Source organism: Hyposmocoma kahamanoa, unplaced genomic scaffold (genome assembly GCF_003589595.1).
Source record: "Hyposmocoma kahamanoa isolate Upper Pololo Valley unplaced genomic scaffold, ASM358959v1 63, whole genome shotgun sequence".
Lineage (NCBI taxonomy): Eukaryota > Metazoa > Arthropoda > Insecta > Lepidoptera > Cosmopterigidae > Hyposmocoma > Hyposmocoma kahamanoa.
In genome coordinates this window covers 11803322-11830377 of record NW_020653851.1, presented here as the reverse complement: position 1 = coordinate 11830377, position 27056 = coordinate 11803322, and the positions used below count along the sequence as shown (strand labels likewise).

General features: G+C 34.1%; 1 long non-coding RNA gene across 1 annotated transcript; it reads right to left on the bottom strand.

Annotated features, from left to right (window-relative positions):
* Positions 1-14085: 14085 nt before the first annotated feature.
* On the bottom strand, positions 14086-25929 carry LOC113230547. Its single transcript, XR_003310506.1, has 4 exons — positions 25794-25929; positions 23418-23479; positions 15476-15561; positions 14086-14555 (listed from the first exon to the last, which is right to left on the bottom strand). It is a non-coding gene; the product is annotated as an uncharacterized LOC113230547 (long non-coding RNA).
* Positions 25930-27056: the final 1127 nt, after the last annotated feature.

Sequence of the window (27056 nt, the reverse complement as noted above, 5' to 3'; positions counted from 1 at the left end):
TAAACCTAACTTAACCTAACCTAACCGAACCTTATCGTGTCTTTGCAATAAACATTCAACATATCCTGAAAGAACAACGGTTTCGTTATAATTCGGTTTTCGGTGTAATGAAAATTCAAACAAACGTTATTTCGGACAAAAAAAATTTTTGACTTTATGATAGATTATCGTAAAAATGTAACCCCTTCGATAAATAAAAGTTGATACTCTAAGCCTTTAGTCATTTCCCTAAAACTATATTAAAGTTGTGCTACTACGTTGCAGCCAACTACATTTACAATGTAGTTTATTATCGTTCACGATGTCGACGGATGGCAAAATAGGTACTTCGAGTGCCTTTACAACTCAAAACTTTAAAATACTCGTTAAATGTTGTACAAATATCGTTTTCAAAAGCTTCTGAGACTGTTACAACATTAGTTGCATGTTTATGTCAAACTACTCGTTTGTTGTGGTCTCACTTAAAATAAAAAGATACCTCTCGAGCCGTAATCAACTTTAGTAGCGGCAGAGTTCCTTGTGAAAAACTTCGTCCAGGGAAGTACTGCCACCTAACCTATTTCTGCTGCCAGGTAGTAACGAGAGCATTACTGCATCCCGGTTATGAAGGGTAAGGGTGCTAGTGAAGTTTTTGTAACTAACACTAATATGGACTATGTCTGAAATAAACTTTTTTAATTTGAAGTTACAAGCAAATGGAAATTGTCAACCTACATGTCAGGGTGTCGGGCGCAGTGGCAGTGTCGCTTACCACCGACACTTGGTGTCATAAAAAACTTACCAATTGAAGTTTTTTTACACCCCGATTACCTCGTGTTAAACTAGGCGTTTTCCTGTGCTATGAATATATAATTCAGAACTCCTAGACCAGACTGGGTATTGAAAAGTTAATTTCCAAATTGATCCTACGGGACTCGAACCCGGGACGTTTTCATCTGGCACCCACAACGTAACCTCAGGGCCACCGAAGTCGTCAATTCAAAGATTTAGTCAGAAATTTGACAAAAACAAATCATTTTTTTTAATATTAGTCGTATGTGGTCGTATCTATGAATAAGAAACGATTCCTTATGTTTTTTTTACCATTTTCATTATGTACAACATACAAAGTATTAAGACTATAAAGGTAAGAGCCGTTGTCCAAATACGGACATAGTAATTCAAAATTTATTTGCGCTGCCGTAAAACGTCGTATAACGTGAATTTCAATTCGTTTGTGGAGAGAGTACCGACCGAACATCTGTCGACCTTCATGAAGGAAGAATTTTGGCCGAAGGGTGTCTTATATCGGCGGTTCCGCGGCCGGTGTCGCCGACAAGTGCAATTCGTGTAGATTAGTTAAAAATAGTGTTTTATTATATTGTATGTATGTAAGTCCTTAAGGTATATATTATATGGACCATGTGGTCTGAAATAAATAAATAAATGAATAAATCTTGATCTGAACACTTACAACGTTCAAAGAATATATATATAAGTTTTTTTGTGTCTTCAACGTCATGATTCAGCGGTTTGCACTGTGGGCCCTGGATAAGAAGTTCTCGGGTTCGGTTCTGGGTAGGTTAGGTTAGGTTTTTTTTAAAACAAAAAAAAGCTTAAGTTTGGTTACTGTAGGTAATTTTATTACTCTGGTTTTGTTGCTCATAGTATAAGGAATTCTAGTTTAGGACCGGGTAAATGGATTAGATGCATATTATCTTTACCATGTAACTCAATCCTGCAATACTTGCTACAAAATAAGTACGCGTCTTCTTTTTAGTAGTGACGTTCTATTGTGTTCCTATTTATTCCTATGAATTACCTGATGACTTTTTATGCAATTTACTTTTTTTATTTAATTTACGTTTATGTTATATAATTTCAATTACAACCTAAGTATAGCATTTAGTTTATCCTAGATTACCGCTAATGTCATTTATCAATAATGTAGCCAATGTTATGCTCAAAATTTTAATATTATAATAATATTTATACAGTGTCGTTAAACTTATTAAGTTCAATACTTTATTATGAGTAAGCAAACATTTTTCTTTTCAATAATTTCACCTATTAAGTTAGAGCAAGAATCATTCAGCTAAAAAAGCCTTGATAGCCTAATGGTTTGATCTACCCCTTCTTAAACTGAGGCCGTGGATTCTAATCCGGGTTCGCACATCTGAGTTTGGAATTTACGTGTGAAATTTAATTTGAAACTTACCATTGCCTTACTTATAACTTACCATAAGATTTCGGTGAAGGAAAACATCGTGATGTAACCTGTGCATCGCAGAAGGTTCACAACCCCTGGAAAACGTGTATAGTCCCCAACTAAACCCATATTAACTCACCTGAGAGGACACCCGTACCCAGAAGTGGGTCGCATAAATGGATTGATGTTCTTAAACGGATTGACCGATTTTCATAAATAGGTATCACCATTGATCAGACCATGGTAGTCCACTACTCGACAATGTGCACCACTTAGTCTGGTCTTCAGCTGATCAGCACTAGCACTAGCCTAAGGGCGTCCTACACTACGAAAATTTGCCGAGTCGTGATCTCCACTCAAAAACTCATTTCGTCCATCGATTATCGGTTCTTCAGCAGATATGGGCAACCCACTGCCACTTAAACTTGCTTTTTCTACGAGTTATGTCGATGTCGGACATAGATATCCCGAGCGTATCACGGCTACAGGACACGGATAGAATATAATTCATGTCCACATTATTTTATTTTTGAAAGTAAGTAATAGTGCATTCACAGACTTACAAAGTTGCTCGCCTCATCTGGAAACCCTGCAAATGTCATTTTGTTCCGTCTTTAACATGGAAGTGTCTTTAAAAAATACAGACTATAGATCAATTACCTATTTTATGAGCGAAGCTAACGGACCCACGCATTCGTTGTTCGGAATTTGACGCCCATTTTTCGTATGCATATTTATTTGATGTGATGAAGTTTTCAGAACGGCACATATTTAAACTTTAGTGGTATTAAACGTACGTGTTTTGCAGTTTCAAAGCAACAGTTTCAATGACGTCATTAAACAAGTCAAATGTGCTCGAATTGTAAAAACTAACGGAGTTCAGGAAATAAAACTTTCGATACTTCACTACTACTGCAATCCTACCTGGTTACGAAACTCATTAAATTTCGTTTATCGGTACAGCAAATTTTTGTCAACACCGTAATTTCCCCTACTCTTAATTGCTATGCTTTAATTTAGTGTAGGACATGGAGTGCACGAAGAGAGCCTCCTCACAAACGGCGTGCTATTCATGTCCTCTGTACATCTGGCGCGTCCTGGGCAGCAATAGGTGAGTATGTTACGCCGATTGGCGAATCCTTTCATCACGATGACAAATGTCCTACACGTCAGCATGGCAGCTACTACTAGTGAAGCGGGTAGCGGCAATAACTTTTCGCTCACAATAATATATAGTCTATACCATCCATACGATAAGAAGAAGATTTAATCTACGACACAGCATTGCTTAACCATTATTATCAATTTGAGTCTTTCAGAAAATTTTTGTTCTTTTTAGTATCAATAGAGCCCCTTGTGAAAGGGTTCGTCCAGAGATGTATTGCCACCTCATCTATCTTTGCCGAAAAGCAATAATGTGACCATTACTGCGAACTTTCCGATTTTGAAGGGTAAAGTGCTGGTGAAATTACAGGCTCATGGGACTTGTCACTTTATGTCTCAAGGTAACGGGCACAGGGCAGTGCCCTTCAGATGCAAACATCTGAAGGGCACTGCACATTTAAAGCTTGACTGACACTACAGCTGTTGTGGATAGGCGTGTCGCTTAACACCAAACACACGATTTTTTTCACTTGATATCAAAAAAACATTAAAACATCACTCACTACTTAAAATATATATATAACTTATACCGGCTCTCTACATTCCTAAAGAGGAACGAGACCTTAAAAATAAAAGCAGCATATAAAAATTAGTCCTGGAAATACTCATATATCAAATGAAAGAAATTGGGTCCCGTAGAAGGATGGATGTATGAGTGTTGCTAATACCCGTAAGGTAGTCAGCCAGCTCTTGGATCTCCCAATACAGCCATAATTTTTTTTGGACATTGTTTCATAGAAAAAAAAAGGCTCTAAACCCCAAAGGCGTACGGTTTCAACTCCGAAGGGGGCGAATAAGTAAAATGAGACGAGGTCACAGTACATTTGTCTTCTGAAATTTATTATATACACTACGGAATAGGAGTGACGCAGAGTTGTCACTTTTTATATCGATCATGTCAGTTTTGTTTCAAAGGCGCTTATAAGAGCAAGATCACGTAATAAGTGACCGTTATCTTAATGTACTTGAGTTATTAAATTATGGAAAATATTATTGGTTATCGCCCAAGTTTCCAAGGAATGTTTTGACTAACTTTAAATTCAAATGAAAGGCAGCTATAAACCATAATGATGCAAGTCAGCGAAGTTTTAAAACACTTTCCTTTTGATTAATGTTTTTATATAAACGCAAAGTTGGATGCTGCTTCGTGAGCTTATAAAAAAATTCACTTGGTGCTTTTTAATTTTAAATTTAATTTTTTGAAAAAAGAAAAATGCTTTGTATTTAGAAATTTATTAAAAGATGTAGGGGATATTTTCAAAACAGTAATCGTTGTAATCATAATTCATGATTACTGAAGTTCAATAATGCAAGTCATATTCATAATAATAATTAATATCTATTCTCGTAAAGAATCACTCCATTCGAATACTCTCCTCAGCATGTCAGTAATTCAAGCCCTGTTGGGCTAGCGCGACAGGACGCGACTTACGCGAGAGCAAAATAAAAGGCGAGATCTCTAAGGCTATTAAAACAGATTGACTACGTTTGCAGTTAATACGTGAAGTCGTAATCAACTGCATGCAGCCGAGACCTCGATTGCATGAAGTTGATAATGCAATATCACTCGCTGTATGTCGCTCTCGCGCAAGTCGCCCCTTGTCGTGCCAGCCCTATAGTAAACCCAGCGCTTATCTATCAATGCCATCGAAAACTCACGAAGGTATGTATACACAACTATGTACTCTACAGAGTATCAAAGGACTCGAGGATTGACAAGGCAGATGAACTGACCATTTTTTCTATGTGCTTGCGTCGTGTCTTTGTATTTGGTGGCTTAGTTGGTATAGCGTCTGCCACGGTATGCAAGAAGACGTCGATCGAATCCGACCGGATCGAAGGATTTTTTTCTGAGTGTTCGATCTTTGTATTCATAATTATAACAAACTAGTGGAATTTCACAAAAAATAATTGAATATCAATTCAATAAAAATTTAATTAATACAATGAATAGCGACATCTCTCGCCAGGACTGGTAGCTGTAAAGGTACTAACTGGGTGATAAATCTTTCATAGATTTCTCATAGATGTCGCTACGACTAAAAATTCGTTGAAAAACCAAATACAAAAACACGACGCAAGCACATAGAAAAATTTGTGAGGTCCGTTGGTTCGTTCCGTGGCTTAGTTGGTATAGCGTCTGGCACGGTATGCAAGAAGACGTCGGTTCGAATCCGACCGGATCGGAGGAATTTTTTCTGAGTATTCGATCTTTATATTAATAATTAGTTACAAACTAAGCAAAAAAAATGGTTAATGTGAAATGTCAATCTCAAATGAAAGACGTACGTTAGTTTTAGGTAAACATCAATCGAACATTACGTACATACTCTGCTCGCCATTGCGACCGGCGCTGTATAAACGTAATAATTATTGCGTTTAGGCCGCGCCGAGTTAAAATGCCCGGCACTAAATATAATCCCGAACTAAAGCCAAATAATGAAATATCCCGAAAAAATTTATATACGTATGCAAGTGAGATCAAAAACCGTCATACAAGTCAATGTCATGTTTTGATCATTTTTGAAAATTCTAGTCGGCGACGAACGCGTTAATTTAATTTTCTTTAAAATAAACTACCGTATACTTTATTCAGGATCTATAAATCACGTATATTTTTCAAAGAAGCCAACGTCTCGCGTCTTTTATAGTTCACATGATCACCAGGGTTTGAAAAAACAAATACCTATACGCGGTTTAGATACGACAATTAAAAGTTACGTTTCCAGTGAGTAACAACCGCAAAAACCTAAGAACTCAACATATATTTTGTGCCCAATTATAATTGTAATTATGTGTATAAAATATAAAATGTAAAAAATAATAGACTAATATAAAATACTTTCCTGAGAGTATAGATCAAAGAAACTTGATCTAGCGCCCTACCACCACAAAAACTAAGTTATTTATAGGCGTAGTCTCTACTAAATAAGCCATTAAAACTTATTTATATCTTGTTATTTTATTCACATTTGTTTTCACAAATAATGTTACATTTACCATAAGGACATATCCCACAGATTGACGTCAGATGTCTGCCGCCCGATATAGTGGCAGTCAAGATCAGTCGACAAATGTGATAAGGGTTTACTGCAGGCATCCCTTTTCCCCTTTAAATACTAAAAAGAAAAGTAACACTAAGCCCCTCGATTTTGAGACGTCAAGGGACTTGAGTCGCATAAATTGGCAGTATTTCTTTAATATTTGACATATGAAATAAAGAACTAGAAAACATTTGGAAATATTGTTAAGACCTGTCAATAACATTACAGGTTCTTTTTACCGCTGAATTGAAGTATCACTTTTTGGGCAGTAAAATATAATTGATTCGCCATTATTTTATTTTTAAATCGGGACATAATCGTGTATAAATATATTTCATTTACCTCGACGTTTCGGACGTGTGGCAACATCCACAAGGGTAAGGGTCTCGAAGAGACTCGAGTCCCTTAATATACGCGATTACGTCCCGATTTTTTTTAATCAAATAATCTGTGAAAATTTTGAGAATATAAAATAAATCAATGATTTGCCATTTCTTACAAGTGAATGCCTTATAATATCGACGACGATGCGATAAGACGAATTGAAAATTGCAAGAATTAATATATCGGTAATATAAGAAAACAGGACAAATTTTTTTTATTTACCAGCTTACAAATGCAAATAATTTTTGGAAACTAGTAGATCTTGGAAGTTCATCGTCCATAGTTCCTTTACAACAAAATATTAAATAAACATTTATATAAAAGTAGTAATTATTTTCTACTCCCGTTATGTCATGTTACTGATAAATAAATATAGATTTATATTCGCAGTATTGCTACAGGTACATGTAAAGTGTCTCAAAATTAAAACGCGTTCCGTTTCAAAAAGCATACAAATGTTTGATTTATCAACGGAATGGTCCCATTTTGTAAATTAATAAATTCCGTTCCATCAATTAGAGATTGACTTAATTGGAAGAAATTAATTTTCAATTTCCTCAGCTCGTCTGAAACTGACGCGTCTTTGTACAATTTAATAAGTAATCTATGCGCATTAACCAATTGCTTATCTCGTAATTAATTGACAGTCGTGACGGTACTAATTGGGCTCAATTCAAGCAAACTTAAATTACAGTACACTTCGTGACGTAAACGTGATGTCCAAATACAAATGCACACCATTTATTAGTATATAATAAATAATAATAAACATATATAAATGGGCAGCATAGCATCTGTCCTTTTCTTACTTAAATAGATATATTAAGTATCTTTTTACGTAACGAGAAATTATTACAAAATTAATAAGTACAACATTGAAGAGATTTATGTACATAAATAAGTTAAACTTAACCCCTAATCGTCACCAATTAGAAAATAAATTCGAAAATAATATTGTTTCCACTGTATGAGAGTAACTATTTTAAGATTGTTCTGTGTATCGTGTAGGTTCTCGGGTTTCTCTCAGAGAAAAGTTTAAGGAGACTGGTATCACGACTACGGCACCACAGTACATTTACTCAAATATTTTGTATGCGTATAACAAAATTGAAGAGTATTTGTAGGGATGTACGAAAATACAACACGAGTCTAGATTCCATAGAATTAAGACTCAAAGTATATTCCGTAGCATTTAAATTTGTTTCAAAAAATCAATCCCTGGCTTTTCTTGCTCTTCTCAGGAAGGACAGCGTTCTGAACGAGCAGTAAAAATTTTATCTATGGAATAAATGATTATTTGACTTTGTCTTATATATTTTAAATTTGACATAAGAATAATATTACTATGATGTCAAAGTCGCGTTTAAGTAATGAATCGTCATAAAGCTGCCTATAAAAACACACGCCATTTTATGAAATTCCTGAAAGTGTTTTTATATTCATACTGTAATCCGATTGACATTCACGCTCTACTTCTTTGAATAAAACATAATTTGCAAAAAAGGAAAATCGTCAAAGTTTCGTGAAGAGAACCAGGAAATGACGCACTATTGTTTTGTCCTTTAGAACAATTGTTACTTAATGAGAATTTTCAGAGGTTAGCCACAAACTGCTACCTGTTGGAGGTTTGACTAATGTTTTCGGGTCCCAAATAGCAAACGTTTATTTAGAAACGACACCCTCAGACTAAAACCAGTTGAAGGCCTGACTAGAAATAAGGCAATTTAAGAGATGTAACACTTTTTTGTTAGTTTATAATATATATATATATATATAATATATAATAATATATATAATATAATAATAATATAATAATATATAATATAATATAATAACGCACACACTCAACATAGCCCCGCACTAGGGAAACCCTGTGTCGCGGGTGCGGGTGAGTTTAGAAGTTAGTTTATCAATAAAATAAAGAACAATCTATAAATAACTATGTACATATATGTCGCATCCGTATTGTCGTATAAAGCGCCATATAACATTATGCCTACTTGCAAAACGGCGCTGTTTTTTAATGCGGCTACCTCGTGTTCAGTCGGATTGTGATCACGATACGTTGTACGAAGCAGCGGTTTACGTTTAGCCGTATTGTTCACAGGGAATATGTCACCCTCATTTTTAATCACCAATTTTTGTTGTCATGATAATGCAGCGCTACTGGCGGCTATATTTGGCACTAAGTATCTCATTGTTACGCTAATGACACATTTCTAAGTCGTTTTGTGAAACGCCACGTGCTATTACAATGCAGTGTAGGTACCTTTTTTAGACGAAATGCAGTCCGGCCGAACACGAGGTAGCCGTATTAGGAAACAGCGCCGTTTTGCAGACCGGCTGGTCGTAACGTAATACGGCTCTTTATACAATACGGCTGTGATATATATAAATAACTAGTTGTATTTGATTATTGTGTAATGTGGTAACTTTTAATTGAGTCAATACTTTAGCACTACTCCATTTCGTACATGACAAGTAATGTAGTGTTATTTCAAAAATTATGTTATATATGCAAATGCCGGACTGCCACGCAGAGGTCCCAGGTTCGATTCCCGGGCCGGGAGAAATAGTTGTATGGCCTACAATTATTTCTCTCGTGAGTTTGGGTGTAATTTGTGGTTGTCTATGTGTGTGTCCATGGCACCCGCGACACCGGGTTTTCCCTAGTGCGGGGCTATGTTGAGTGTGTGCGTTATATGCAAATATATATGCATATATATACACATATAATCACATTATTCGCAATAGGATCCATTCATTGCGAACTGTCGCAACCGTTGTTCGAATCCGACCGGATCGAACGAATTTTTTCTGAGTGTTTGATCTTTGTATTAATAATTATAACACAATTTGTAGTTACGCAATTTTAGAGATAATACTATATTAGTTATCATGTGCGATTTGTATTGTATAATTCCAGATTCTACGTACAAAGAGTTGTTCGTTGGATTAAATTTAAAAAAACGATGAATTTTTTTATCTTTGACAACACGATTTAAATGAGAAATATTTCTTCGTCGTTTTTTCTTACCTATATTTCGACGGCAGTAACCGATTATCTTCAAAATCACGATTTTATAGTAGATCGTTATGAAACTTAAAATAAAAAGCTAATATCTGAAGGCTATTCAAAATATAATACTCGTAAATATGATTAAGTATAATATCGAATAATGTCAAAGACCAGGCCATTTTAACTTCCATGCAAGGAAAGGTATATTTGTGCTTCAAATGTATCGACGGTCTCGATATACTTAATACTGACTTACGGGCACACTCTTCTTGAAAGTGAGTGAACAGTTAATCTTATAAACAGTACGTAATAAATGACAATTTAAAATAAATTACAATATAAAGTACAAATTTAGCAATAAGGTACTATACATCTCGTAAGAGGCTTGAATTTTTATTATTATTCTTTATTTTGTACATTTTAGAGAAATTTACAGTCCATAGTTATACAAAATATAAATATCTAGATGTCATTTACGACTCTCCACGTTTAAAATTTAAAAAAGAATTTAAAGAGTTTAATAAAACCGAGGAGAGTTCTATAAAACCTAAAACTATCATTTGAAATATTATTATCTATTTTTATTTAATAAATAAAATCTTAGTGTTTATATATACGTGTAACATGATTTGTACTGTTTTATTTTTTTCCTATTGTTTTTAAGTACAATTTATTTATTTTGTTCAATAGACTCTTAATTTGTAAGTACATTTATTTATTTCGCAAATGCCGTAAGTGGCTATCATAGGAATGCAACTTTTCTCCTATGCGTGTTAATTATAAGCAACTTCACAGTTTCTATTCTGTAGCTATGCCATGAATAAATAAAAAAAAGATGGTTTTGGTTTTCAATTTTAGATTCTTGGACTTTCCCATGGTTTAAAAGATAAATTTATTTCTATGTTAATTATTATTGTTGTTTGATTAACCATCTCAGAAGCGGTTTAATAATAATAATAATAATAATTTAAAAAAATACTATATTCTATAATATATTATTATTTATATTGTTCCAGTTATTGTTGCAATAACTATTATTATAATAACTTCGTTAACTTGACTTCCATACTTAAAAAGTATCTTACTTTCACTGCAAAGGAGAGATCAACGTTAAGACAATTTTCAAAAATAATTCGCGTGTCCATATTAAATTATCCACATGTTTCAATAGTTCCAATGGGGCCAAATCAGGAAGTGAACACAAAAATAACCAGTTAAACAGGTAATGTAATAGAATAAGAGGTACCTTCTGTTTCAATAAATTATTGAAACGATTCAATATTTCTTTGGTGACCGATATCATTGGTCCTAAAATGATAATTTATTTCTTGGTCTTTATTGCACAATATAAATTAAATTAAACAACGGAATATTTTTAACAGATATTATTTAAAAATCCCATTAACTCTAGCAAAGTTTTAAATTATCTTCTCAATTTGTTGCGTAAATGGGTCATTAGTGTTTAATGGTATAAAAATAATGCTTACCCTGTACGATAGAAATAGCAGTCATCCAGATTAAATGTTGGGCGAGCGGCGATAACATATTGAACATGCATAAGCGATATTTCACAAGGCAAACCCGACCCCAGACATTACATGACCTCACAGAATTTTATCGAAAACCGTTCACTTTTTAAATATTCCACCTTTATTTTATCGAACAAAATATCTCGAATCGGTTTCAACGGTTTTTTATATTAGCAATAAATACCATAACACCTTATGACCTATGGAGATAAAAAAGTGGTTTAAGTAATAAATCTTTTTACAACTTCAATAAAAGCTGGTTTAACGATACGAGAGGAAAGTTGCGTGAGGGCAGTGTAGGCGCGCGGCGTGCGCCCGCGGGCTGCGGAGGCTGTAGCACTGAGTGAGCGACTGCTACGCGGCTCGCTACGAGCTACGACTGCTACGACTGACTACTTGGCGGATACCACCGTCAAACTTCGCACAGATTTCAACACGAGCAAACAAACAATACAAACTTTCGAGTATCATGAAGATATAGCATAATATGAATTCGCGCAATTGAGATTACAATAATATATTACATAGGTATAACATCTTGAGAGAGCATCCCGAACCATAAAAGGTTAAAATAAAATAAATTTAAATCTACATTTATTTAGAAATGATTATTAGGAAACTTTTTAAGTATTACCCTACGATGAGACTTGTAAATAGCCCGAAACGTTGGTTTGTTTGAAAAAAATATACCATCCGAAAAATACGTGTTATAAACTAAATGCTTTTTTATTGACAATTACACACTAAAAGTATGTTAAATTTCATTTTTCATACTTCTTCATCATCATCATCATATTAGCCGGAAGACATCTACTGCTGAACACAAGCCTCTTTTTATACTTAATGACACAAAATTTAATGGAATGTACAAATGATTATATTAATATTATTTTGACTTATAAGAAATGTAATAAACATTGTGCTCTCTCCAACATTGTAGTCTCCCAACGGGGTACTACAAGTGTAAAGCACAAAATTATGTATACATATCTAAGACCACCATGTGACAATGTAATAAATATGAATACGAAAAACAAATATATGCGAATTAGTACTTTCAATTTATATTAATTGAATATTTCAAATTGATATTGAAAACGAAATTATTGGATTAGGCTGAAACCTCCTTCTAATTAAGTAAATTTTAAATTAGTAATGTTGCTAATATAAGTACCATTAAATTTAATAAAACCATGTGTATCTTACATGTTGTGGTTCGAGTTACTCTCTCAAGATGTAATACATGTATGTATTACAATACATACTTGTAATTAACTCATCCATATCGATGTAAGCATTTATTTTTTTTTGCGATCCGATGTTTTATTTTTGCATTTTTTTATTGAATAGAATGGAATAGAATAAAAATTATTTATTCTGTATGAGAGCCCAATACATATACCTTACATTATTAAAAAAACACATAACAGTTTGCGACTAAAAAATTAGACACGAAGTAAAATTGAAAGCACAGCATGACTCATTACAAAGTATCTAATAATTAAGGAGAATTAAAGAAAAGAAGAAAAGTAATAATAATAATAACAACAATATCTCAAAAATAAAATAGAATAAAACTTAAATAAATATGTAATTAATGTTACGAATAATAAAATTAACAAAACTGGCAGAGTGTGCGCTAAAACTTTACAGAATCCGTTCCACTCAGACTATTATCGTCTCACTGTAGGTGCTACGACGCTGTTTTTCTGTGGATCCGGTAACAGAAATACGCATGGCACGGAACATAGCAGATGTAGAACTAGATTACGTTGTCACAAGCACCATTTCAACAGAAAACTAAATTATTTATCTGTAATTATTTGTTGTTGCTCTTGTCTATTATTCAACACTTTTATTAAAACCTACGTTTATCTATGGCAATGTATGTATAGATGTTATATAACTATATGCACTTATTGGAGCTGACCTGTCTCAAAGAGGTTTTATTTTGATTGATGCACAGTCATATGACACTTGTCAGTATGGAGGCATCAATACGGCCATTATCTAAAAAAGAAAAAAGCTACGTTTCATCAACTATGTATAGCATCTTATGAAACCGCAAAATTAGTAAATTAGTACTGCAAAAATAAATTTTTACTTGTTTGTTAATATTGTTTCGTCTTTAATTTCTAATTAACAAACTGAGCATAGACTGAGCCAATGGCGACAAATTTTCGAAGATGGTAAGTGAAACAAATTTATCTCAAAACAGTTTGATGTCAACAGCACGCTAGGGCTTACCGGTATTCTGATATAAAAGTAACAATAAGTAAATAAGTAAGTAAAGTAAATTTTAAGCATACGAGTAAAAAGCAGTAAATATTAAACTTGTTGTAAAACTAAAACTGTCGTTCCGTCAAACATTTTTGTTGAAATTGTTAAATATTGATTTAACAATTAAATCAAAAAGAATTGAAAATCAAGAAAAATTGTTAATAATATGGAATCAACTGCTCACCGAACAACATATTTGTAATTTGTTACTTAACACTCGCATGCATAATATTCACTATTACAAATATAATATTTTTATATTTTACATAGTCATTTAATATTTTTATAATAAACAATTGAAGTTTAGTAATATTAAATTTATTTTTAAAGAGCGATAGAACATTTCATTGATCAGTTATTAGTTAAGTTAATTATAAATTCACCGCAGCTCCGTATAATATACATAACGTGACCATTGCTTTTTCAATCAGAGCGGGATTATTGTTTATTCATTATTGTTTAAAAATAAAACACATGTTTGTGATAGTTACGAAATGTTTAACGGTAAAAAAAAATGTTTATGATCAATCATTTTCAGAAAGATCTAATGTTGTGTAGTCCGGTGTGCTGGCTTTATACGTTTTTCGCAATAGCGCCATTTTTTTAAAAAATTTATTGTCACGTATATCCTGTTTTGTAAAAGCGAGACATTTATAATATTTTGGGGACAACGGGACACGGAACTTAAAAATGGGACTGTCCCGCTCAAAACGGGGTGTATGGTCACGTTAAATGTACAGCACAATTTACAATTTCATTGTTGGTTGCTCCTGTCAAATTGTGGGAACCATTAGGTCACGTAGAAACCAATTAGGATGCTAGTGCAGTCGACGAAGTGGTGTAAACAGCTTAGAGGTTTACCGAGTAGCGCACTCCCGTTTAACCGAGCTAGGGCCAATTGAGCGAACACGACTCCTCCACTTGGAAGTTTCTGTAATTGCCTATTCCTGTAAACGATTTTAGAATTAACGAAAAACAACTTTTAATATAGTGGATTTTCTGCTGTTAAAGTAGCAACTGCTATTTTGCAATATTTTTTAAAGTAACGTACAATGTCCTTTCTGAAGTTGGTTAAAATATTGTTTTCCAATAAGATATGCAGAATATACTCATTATAATAGACAGCCATAACACGAAATTAAATGCCTTAAGTAATTAAATTCCTTTGATACAAAGACCACAAATATTTTCATTTACTTTGTTCCCTTGTTTTCTCAAAAACGAAATCTAACATAATATTAAATAATATATTTTTGTATTATAATATATAGTATATTAAGTAATAATATTACCGAAAGCCTTTTCCATTTATTTGCCTTTAGTCATTGACTTACAAATAAATGGACGACGGGTCTAATACAAAAACCACGAAAAAAATGTCCCAAGTCAACCTATTCGAAATTTAAATTGTAATGTCATCGCAGTATCGCGCTGTCAGTCGAACAAATGAAGACTAAAGCGGAGTGTCGCGCTCTGTATACGATTTTAGCGCCTTACAAGTGCGGACACTTTTTAGCGCGGACCCGACGTCCATATAATTGTAAGTCAATGCCTTTAGTAGACAAAGTAATTACCAGTGTCAATGGTTGTATATTGATAGCAATATACAACCATTGACACTGGTAATTTAAATTATAAGAATAGTCTTTAAAACCTAATATAGTCAAAAATATATGTTCAGTAGCAGTATAGTACCTTGCGAAAGAGTTCGCCCAGGGATGTGCTGCCATTATACCTATTTTTGTCGCTAAGAAATAATATGAGCATTACTGGGTACCGGTTTTAAAGAGTCTTACCCTTCGTGGTGATGTAAGTACAGATATGTGATGATATGATGTCAACTAATAAATTATTACTTTATATGTACCTCTAGTCTCGTGACAATCATTTAATGTTTTATTTGTTGTTGGAGTAGGAGTAAACGTTGGCGAATTGGCAGTCTAAATTTCCGAACTAAAACCATAAATAGTTGCTTTATAATATGTCTTATCTCTTTAAAAATAATATTAGTTTTGAGCAATTCAAATATTCATTTCAACTAAACCACATTATATTTTATTAGTTTACAAAATAGTATAGTATTTATTTACAAATAACATACTTTTAAAAAAATACAACAATGTATTTAAAGTCATGAATCTCGACATATTTACGCTATCTTTAAAAATAAAATTAATTTTTTTTTATTCAAAATTCTGAATAATCTGTTTTGTACCATACCGTTTATTTGTATTCTCATTCTAATGTAGGGATTATATTGTTTTTACTTTTTCTTTTTAACTATAAAGAATGTAGAGATTATAATAATGTAAAAAATATCCCTGAATCTGTACAGCTTTCTGTGTTAGCCAATAAGTATGGTGTATATCCTTTAAACTTTGTCAAGTATTGTACATTTGATATTGTTGTAAACCATCATGTTGGCTTTCCTATACAATAAATAAATCAATAAATAAACAAATTATAGTTTTGTTCCCTTCTATTTTTTATAATCTTAGAAACATTTGTACCGTTGTTGTTTCCTTGAACTTTGAACTTTAGGATCAGAGTAACGTATTAAATATATATATATATATATATATATATATATATATAATAAAAAGTACCAATTTATAAATTTGGCTGACTCCACAAATTCGGTGGCAACGTCATAGCTTATCAATGTCTCGACAAAACAAGTAACTGAAATAGGTCACTGCCACAATGTCACAAGGGTACAAGAGGCGACCAGTTTTCTCTGTGTCACCGAGATCAACCACAGCTTTTAAATTACGTAGAACCGCTCATTGGTCAGTTGCGTAACTCTTACAATTGCCACTTAAAACCTACTCATATATAAAAGTGCTTTTAAAACATGGAAGTCATAAAAATACGAAACAAATTACGTGTATGATAACTATTAGAATTCTCCTACTTAAGCATAAAAAAGTTATCGACTAATTTCGTTCGTACAATCTGTAAACCTCTACCAAAAAGTTGTCATTTTACAGATGTGGCTTCATTACACCAAGGGATATGCGATATGTATTTCGTTAATCCTTCATTTTAACACAGTCTAATTCTTGGTTCTATCCTTTGGTTGATTTCTACTGCAGCCAGGGAAAGCATTATTCGTTACAAAAATCTAATTCGAAAAATCATTTCTCGTTCTAATAATAAACTGTACTAGAAAATGATACCTTTATGTGCTGTCTGACGTGCACTGTCCATCCATGTGTGAAACCAATCAATTAGAGAGCTCGATAGCAACCAAGCCAACAGGGTACTGCTTTTTTACCGATATGAGGCGGTAATTTAATTTATTTAATATTATCATTATAAATAATAAACAAAATACAATAATAATATAAAGTACCAAACGTTTCGTATTGATTAAACTACTTGCATGTCGCCTCTAGTTTTGGCCGTTCTATATATCTTTGTTCATTGTGTATAGCAATATTCACGTTAGCGATTCAACCAACTAACTCACGTTTAAATAAGCAACTACGCACTTAATGTAGAATAATTTTTATACCCAATTTTTATCGTTCGATATTTCAACTGTACTATATTTAGTTTTTTTTTCTCATGTTAAGTGAATGAAAATTCTTGGTGAGAAATAAAATCTTTAAACTTAAACCTAATTTATCATCAATTTTATTTCCTTATTTAAGTCGCAGTATGGTATGTTAACATTCCTTTAAGTCACAGTATTAATTTTGCGTTAAAAGTACTTAGAATAGTGTTTTTAACACGATAAGCAATTTTCATTCTCTTTTTTTCCTTTCGTCTTTCGTGATAAATAGTCTTTATTCTTATGTATTAATCCTCCTTATTATATTTAATTTTCTATAGACGTAACATTGACCCATGGTAGGTTAAGTAACCACCGATCACACAATCAGTTTCTGAACGATCGGTCATTTAAAAAAAATTGAAGTAATACTTTGGCGCGAACAAAATGGCGGATTTCTGTATTATTATTGTTTTCCATCCATTGACTTACAATTATATGGACGTCGGGTCCGCGCTAAAAAGTGTCCGCACTTGTAAGGCGCTAAAATCGTATACAGAGCGCGACAGTCTTCATTTGTTCTACTGACAGCGCGATACTGCGATAACATTACAATTTAAATTTCGAATAGGTTGACTTGGGACATTTTTTTCGTGGTTTTTGTATTAGACCCGTCGTCCATTTATTTGTAAGTCAATGTTTCCATCCTCTAAGTTTTTACAGGAAAATAATTTTTAGTCCAAGTATATATAGTATATCAATTGATGCAGTGCAAGACAAGTTTTGATTCGAAAAAAAATTAATCTAAAATCGGACAGTATGGTTTTAGCCTGTCCCGTACGACAAATAATTTTACTAGTATACTTTGACTCGCGAATTCGTATTATATTAATTAAGTTCCTGTAGCAATTATGTAAGAAATGCTTACAAAAATTATTTCATGCATTGTTTGTCGAGTTAGTTGACCGAGACTTTTACGCTCACCACCATAATCGATGGTGGTGGTGATAACCAAACAACAGAATCCAGCCTTATAAGGAAGTTGAGGAAATAAAATCGTGATTGTCTATGTAGGATCGTAGTGCCTCAAAATGCTAGATGTATAAATTAAAGTCGGCAAAACTAGCAATTAGTAAAGTAAGATTTTGTAACATTAGACTTGAATTTATTAGTATTCACATTATAATTTTGAGAGGTTCTGAACACACAAACTGCCAACTTAAAGATTTGAAAATGAATTTTACTTGGTTCGCATTGAGGGTATTAATTTGCAATACATAAACCTTCTTACTAAATATAACACATGTGTTATGTCTAACGCACAACGCACACACTCAACATACCCCGCACTAGGGAAACCCTGTGTCAAGGGTTCCATAGACGCACACATAGACAACCACAAGTACACCCAAACTCACGAGAGAAATAAATGTAGGCAATACAAATATTTCACCCGACCCGGGAATCGAACCTGGGACCGCTGCGTGGCAGTCCGGCATGGTAACCGTTCGGCCACAGAGGCAGTTTAACACTACTTTGTAAAGATTTACTATTTCTGTTACACTATTTATTATTATTATTTATTAACTATAGTTCGAGAACGACACGAACAATTGCATTAAAACGGAAATCTAACAATTGTTATTTGAACTTGACCTTTAAACACACATAGGATTATTATATTATTCAGGGCAATTTGAGCTTTCCAGCTTTTAAGCCAGCCTTCAATCAAAGCAATGGCGATGGTGCCACGAGACAAATCCAATCGAATTAAAAATACATTTAGCGGTGAAGGGAGTCGTATAGTAGGGTCACTCATTTGCATTTTTGCTATATGTTTTCTTTTATGTTATATAGAAGTATGTATAGGCAAGCAATATATAAATTGTTTAAGATTTTTACATTTTGAGCACATGCGCATAGAAAAGCAAGTACGTAATTACTTAAGTAAGTATTAGGTAATCTGATTTTAATTTGAATTGTATAGAACATAGTCGTCGGTATTTTGTAGAAACGGCAAAGTGCCGTTTCGAAAAATTTTTCAGGTTGCCATGTTTTAGTTTTTCACGACTGTGTTAAAATATTTACATCCTGTTTCAAATTCAATTTCAGAACTTAAATTTAATTAAAACCAAAAATATATTTTAATACAGGACGTCAATAACATAATTTTTTTTTGGTTTATTATAAATACCTACACGAAAGTTTTCTGTACGCGTTTTCTTTTTATTAAATTCTATACTTCACGTATTAGTTCCTCTATTCGTATAGGTTCCTTGCAGAAACTTGGGTTGCACGAAAGGAGCCTTCCCGCATGACGTACCATTCCTATTCTGTACTCCTGGTACACCCTAGGCAACAATTGGCGACTACTTTACGCCAGTTGGCAAATCCTTTCTTCATGGTGGCAAGCATTATAGTGTATGCCATCGATACGATAAGATGACGAAAAATGATAAATTAAAAATATCAGTCAAAGCAATCGTTAAGTTTTCGATTTTATAGGTGAAAGCCAGTCCAAATACAATGTTGTGTTCAAAGTGTCATCTGCCGACAAGCTGTATTGGACACCAAGGGTACTTAAGGTGCTCTCCCACCGGTGAGGCGAGACGAGGACCGAAATTTGTGTGGAAAAATTTCAATTATCTCCAAGCGCATGTTCTGTGGTAATGTTTGGATTGACAGAGATGTGCGAGACAATAATTTAATGTTTTTTTTGGTATTATATAGAATCGTAGTGCTGCCTAAGTATAGATTGTTTATTATCTCTGCTACACGATTCACGCGACGCCTTGCGCGTGCTCGTGCGGGCCCGTGTGTGAGGTTTTCATAGTAGACATAGAAATGAGACTCCTTTGACTGTTATAAATTATATTTTAAGATCTTTCATTATAAACCCAAACAAAGCAAAACCATGTCTTTTCTAGTTAAAGACGTTTTTCGTAATGGCGGCCGCACGTCAGCGTTCCGTTGATACGATGATGATATAGATTTATTTCTTATTTCGATAAAACTAATTCTTAATTAAGCAAAGTAAATTTTCTAATAAAACAAAATAAATTAATGTCACGATTCGCTAACACGTGTATTAATTAATATCGATCGCGAGATTGTGGGTACGATTTAAGTTTAACAAGCACCATATCGTACGTTAGTTTTGATTATAGTGATACGAAAAGGACACTATAACCTGTGCGCGCACAGGAACCTTACAAGTTCAGGTTCTCACCCCAGATCAGCCAGTGTACAGGGTTCTCACAGACCTCTGTCACTTGACTTCGTCTGATTCTTCGAGAGGCTAGTGCCTCAAGTGAGCCGCCCCTGGTGCACGTACAGTACCCTCCCTATTTTCCAGATAGGTACCGGAGCTGTAGGCACGCTCACTTCCCGTTGCGCATTGCACAACTAGCAGTTGCCACCGCTAAGTCGTCGCCGCCGTCTACTCTGAGTCTACTACCAAATCTCCTCATTGGTGGCGGAGCTGTAACGCACGCTCACTTCCCGACGCCGAGAAACGGCGTCTCTTAAGTTCCCAATAACATAAGCGGCTGGAGGGACCGGAGGATATCTAGCTTATCCTCTACTAGCTCTCCGGGCTAGTGCTGAAGATGTCAGTCGCAGTGTCCTGCGATAATGTCCGGACATAGCTTCCAACTTAAAAGGCAACTCACGTGCACCACGCGTCTCCTCGCATACAGGCCCTCAACTAGATCGCTACTAAGACGCGCGATTTAAGATTAGTAAAATAGCCTTTTCCAAAATATCAGCCAAGTAATTTACTCTATTAACTGCCTCCGTGGCCGAACGGTTACTATGCTGAACCGCCATGCAGAGGTCCCGGGTTGGATTCCCAGGCCGGGAGAGTTATTTCTCACGTGAGTTTGGGTGTAATTTGTGGTTGTCTGCCTATGTGTGTGTCCATGGCACCTGCGATATAGGGTTTCCCTAGGGCATGGCTATTAGTGTGTGCGTTATTATTATTATTATTGATATTTCAACATTTTTATTTCACTATCCACAACCTCAGCACAAGATCGCGCGAGCTCGCAAGAGCTTATAATACCAAACGCGAGCTTGCGATTTTTGATGTAAATCGGCCAGTGAGATTTCAGTTCTCATCTCGATCACGTCGTCTCGTTGGCGAAAAAGAACAATTTATATAAATTTCATTGCACTTTTTTATTAAGGAGTTTCTCCCTGTAAATCAGACCAAAATTTCGACTTTCCATACGGCAGATGTCAGTGAGATGCACCAGCTGAAGTATTGATTATACACACTATATAGCAATGATCTATACTTAAGTATAGACACACAATGAGACTTCACACCACACAACAAATCTCATAAAGCTTTATAACAAACCATTATTTTATAACTTTTAACGATCATTCTCGGACTAGTGCTCACTACCTAATTTCCGTGGTAATTTTTATTATTTAAATATTCAAATATATTATCGTGTAATCATTAAATAATATTTCACGGTACAATTCTAATATAATATATATAATATTTAATAACATTGCACGATAAAAAATGCGTATACTTCCGAGAATGACGGTTAAAAATTGTCTTGAAATATTTTATATATAAATAATAAATACTAGTCTCGTATTATAATATAATGCTTGAGCTACTCGTTGGTTCTATTTAAAACAGGTAAAATTTATATGCGTGGAAGAACAAGCATTTGAAATGTGTTTTTACAAACGTCGTAGAACTGTTGGTACATTTGATGTCCAGAATAAACCTCTTCAGTCAGGCAGTAAGTATTTAGTATATTTTTAGTAGTAAAGCTCCTTGGGAAAGAATTCGTCTAGGGAACGTCACTTAATATCATTAAAAAATACTAATAATTATATAATTTGGTATTTTTCTCAATGTTTGAAACTGTAATTATGTTGTAACAAAACTTATTTATTTTGATGGCATACCTATCAGTTACGAATTCTATGTACCGTAAAGAAATAATGTTTCTTTGTATCTCCTTCAGGGTACTAACAAAATTTATTTTTGTTTCACGCGTCGACGGTATTCAATTTAAAAAGAATTTTTATCGGCTGTAGAGTTCAAGTCAAACCACTTTTAAGAAAGTTCGCGGCGTGGGTGTACCAGACAAACCTATTAAGAAATAAAGGGTTTAAGAAGTTTCAGAGGACTCAATTTGTAGTAGTTGTTTAAGTAAGTAATTGGTCGCATTTCTGAAACACTCTCTCTGTGAAATCGGCAATTCCCTCGGGTTAACTATTAGATTTACGAAACTAACATTCTATTATGTTCAGAAAATAGACATTTAAGATCTGTTCACTGATTTATTTGTACAAAAGAACTTGTTGTCTTCGAAAAAAAATTGAAATTTTGTAATATAATAACTGTAAACAAATTATGACGTCTTTGGTAACAATTCGATTTCAGAGTTTCCTTAACCAATATCCAATTTTTGAACAAAATTTGGAAAGTATTATTAGACATTTCAGTTAGAATGTCGGTAGGTACTTGCCGAAAATATGTTCCCAATCATATATTATTCCGATATCTAAATTTTCTTTTTATGTAATAGTTATTGTACCAGAACTCATAAAGGATAATCTAGATACTTTAGTGTATATCTGGTTAGCTTAAAGTACCAATAGAATGAAGAGTGACAGACAATAGACTTGGATATAAATCCGATGGATTAATCATTATCCATAGATAGCTAACAAGTGTTCAGGTTGGGTTCTGAAAACCTATTTATCCATAATTAGTACTTAGTTAAGGGAGTTAGAACTAAGCCCGGTTTTCTCTGTTATATAACTCATATTCATTCTTTTCATTATTTTGAAGCATACAGTCAAATATAAAAATTGAACTATAGTTTCGAAAACCAATCATCAAAAAAAATGATACAGCGAAGAATGGTATGATGCAGGTCGGCGTTACAACGTTATTGAATGCTTATTCAAAATTGCATATTACAGATATTCCACTTAGATTTAAATTTATAGCCAATTATGGCAAGCTCTACAGTACTTACTTATCCTAAAGTAAATTAGACTTTCATTCAGAGTAAAATTACCGAAGTAAAACCTTTAAAAGACTTACTTTGTCACTGTGATTTATTGTTAGAGTAGGCCTAACGTAAGAGAAACTTGAAGTTAAGCCGAATGAGACCGTATTACATTCTTATTTCTCTCCAAAGTAATCAAGGCCTTCACCCGTTTTCCTCAAGTCTCTGCTCCTTAATTTTCCAACCTGTGCCGACCGACTAACTTTGCTCCGTACAATTCGAACTAAACTTAGGTGCAGATAATCCGATTGTAAATCACCCACCTCTTGTGATTGCATTTCTGGATGCTTGAGTTATCCGAGGCGATTCGTCTTCAGCTGTTGATCTGTGTCAAATTCAATTTGATGAGATTGACGGGAATCGATACGATAGTCAACGGCGGAGATGTTATTTTAGATGTTTCTATCAGTAACTCAAATACTAATGCAATATACTGTAGATTATAAATATCTATACACTCGATACAAAATCGTAATTGACGTCACAATTGAATGAATTGAAGAGTGTTGTTCAATTGACACCGGTCATTCGTATAAAATCACTTGACACATGTAAGCTTCGAAATGTGTTGAGTATTTTACTAATAGATAAATGTAAGTATGACATCAAAGATTTCTTATATGACATTATAACTTAATCTTATTCACTAGTATGGACACTAATAGTACATATGGAATACCTTAAATATTTTTCATTATTTCATATTGTCGATGTCGGTAATTATGTTTGTAATATTCGTATACATACTTGGTTTGAACTCTGATCTTATGTGAATGAATAGCTGTTACGAACAAGTACCTAACATTTATGTACAGAACAAAACATCAAACAATACAGTTAAGAACACCACCGGTTAAACAGTGGAAAACCCACATAAAAACATTGAAATAAAAAATGTAGCTCAGCATTCATAAATAGAATGATGTCGTTTCATAGAACACAAGATTCCTTTTTATTTTTTTACAAAATAAAAGAAACCTCATTTTATCTTGAACGTTAAAGTAAAGAAAACGAAGATTAAGTAACACGAACATGATCTACTTATGACGCGCGGAATCACAAATGGTAAGAAAATAATAGGGGTGTAAATATGAAATTGCCGATTTATAGTACTTTGAATTAAAATTAAATCTGTATATAAATTATCAGATTTCAGGATGAAAATTTTTTCACACGAAAACAAAAACATTCTTAATTTAAAAAACGTGATATATTTGAATTGTTCGACTTTTCATTGTTTTTATACTCAGCTTTTAACGACAGATGGATACAGCGAAAATTAGAGTAATTTTCAAATGCGAGTTCCCACATAGGGTCAACGCAGCAGAAACTGCTCGTAATGTAAATGCCGTGTTTAGAGAGGATATGGGTATCGAACGCACCATGCGTTTTTCGACAATTTTCAAAATTTCGACTTGAAGACTGAACCACGAAGAAGACTAGTCACTAAAGGTAAATAACGAAGAATTGAAGGTGATGATGAAAGCCGATCCGTATCAAACTACCAAGGAATTAGCGGCTTGGTTTAATGTTAGCATACCCACAATATGACATAATATCGCATTTGAACAATGACGGCGAAACTCGCAGCAAAACAGCTTTACCATTATTGCGCCATTATAACGCAAGACCTCACACTGCTCGAGAAACATTTTTAACACTACCAGACCTGCAGTTACAAACCATCCGTCAATCCTACATACTCGCCGGACCTCGTCCCAACCGACTGCCATTTTTTCCGCGTTTTGGACTATTTTTTGCACGGAAATATTCACAAGAAGCAGTACAAAATGCCTTCACACAGCTTGTGGAGTCCAGGTCCTCAGAGTTCGAGTGAGTTTAAGTGATGACCAAAATATAGAAAGGGAGCGTAGGGCGTTGTCAGTAAGATGCAATCTGCTGGCCGTCGGGTTCGCGAGATGCTCCATCGATGTTAAAATTACTTTATTCAAACCTTACAGCCAATCATTTTACTCGAGCGGCCTGTAAATTAAGTATACAAAACGAGAGTACAACACCCTACGTGTTCAATATAATAACTTTTAGGATGCTTTTGGAACTACCAAGATGGTTCAGTGCATCAGACATGTTCGCAGAGGTGCAAGTAAACGGCTTCCAAGCGATAATGCGGTAAAAACTACTAACTAGTATCACTCAGTGAGGTATAATATCATTGGTATGGCTTGTAACTCGTGTCAGAAGTAGCCACAACCGCATCCTAAAAATGGTTGCAGTCAGATTTGATTGTAAAATTCTAAAGTACTGGGTTGGGCAAACTAAATCTGTTTTTATATATATATTAAATAAATATTATGTTATGTTGTGTCCTTGTGCTCTGAACCTATTCTAAGTGAAAATGTTACTAACAAAGTATAAGGGTAATATGCCTGATATAAATAAATTTATTATATTCTGTAAATAATTACTTGTGCTTGACTGTTGCATGCTGTGGCAATTTTGCCATAGACACATACATATGAAGACAACCAAATCGCACCCAAACTCACGAGAGAAATAAATGTAAGCCATACAAATATTTACTTCCCGCGGCCCGGGAGTCGCACCCGGGGCCTCTGGGTGACAGTCCAGCATATCGCAACACACTAGTTCTACCACTACCTAGATTACGCTCTACTTACAATCAAATTAACTCTCGAATACATATACATAGACATTTTCATTCTTCCTGTAATATTTTCAAAAATAAATTCGTATCGCTTCCCCAGTAATTTCACAAGTCCTTTGTTGTTCTCTTTGTTGCTTTAAATGTCGTGTACGTCTGTAATAGGTAGACATATAAATACAAAACTAATGTAAAATTACACTTTTATCTAAGAATATATGTATACTACTGTTGAATTACCTTAACTATAAAATAAATAAAATAAACACACGTGAACGAAATGTATTTATTTATGTCAAAAATTGACTTGAATATGGTCAATTCTAATACGGCGTATACATTATTATACATTGCAAAAGGTCCGCCTAAATCCGATTTATTCATAAGCTCAAACCTCACTAAGCTATTGTTTTGTATCTCCTGGAGAGCCCGCATTACCAATGACGGACTATATAGCAAATCCAAGGATTTACCCTAAATTGTTTTGAGGATTTGAACCGTTAACGGTTTTGTCCAACCCATTACTAAATCTATGGTCCAAACACTCTTGAAAGCAAGACAAGCGTATTAAACAACATTTTATGGTTCATTCCACAAATCCCCAGTACATAATATTAAATAACATACCTATTACTAGCTACTAAGTGGAAATAAAAATCTAATTATGGAAATAAACATCCCATCAAGATTTTATTTTACCCATTATATTATTTTTTAGATGACAGATTCGTAGTGCCGACGTAACGACAAGAATACGACAAAGGCTCAACTCACATTGGCGCAAAGTTGAAACGTCACGACGCGTCATGTTTTTCGCATATAGCATATTCATCTCTATTTTCCAAATATTATGGTTCTTTGTGTTATGCAAATATGGAATCGCGCGTCGATGCTTAGTTAAAGTCGAGCAGTTTCGCGCGTCGCCCGTGAATTCCTTGCGCGCAGTGAAGCGTCGAACGCCGACCACACTGTCATCCGGGCGCGCTAATGCGAGCGAGTGTCGTAGTTGCAAACCAGGACGCGACGCGACGCTTCGACTCTGCGCCAGTACGAATTGAGCCATGTAGATTAATTGTGTTTTCCTGAAACTGAAAATGCAGTTTTGAACTTCCTACAAAATATAGGATTCTTAAATGTGTACACGAACAATTACTTAATTTTCGCACTTGAACGCGTAAAAGAAGTCAAATCGATTCTACTATTTGTATATATTCAAAATGTTTTGTAGTCTATTTATATCACCCACTATATTCTATTTGTATCGTCAACTGCAAGGGTA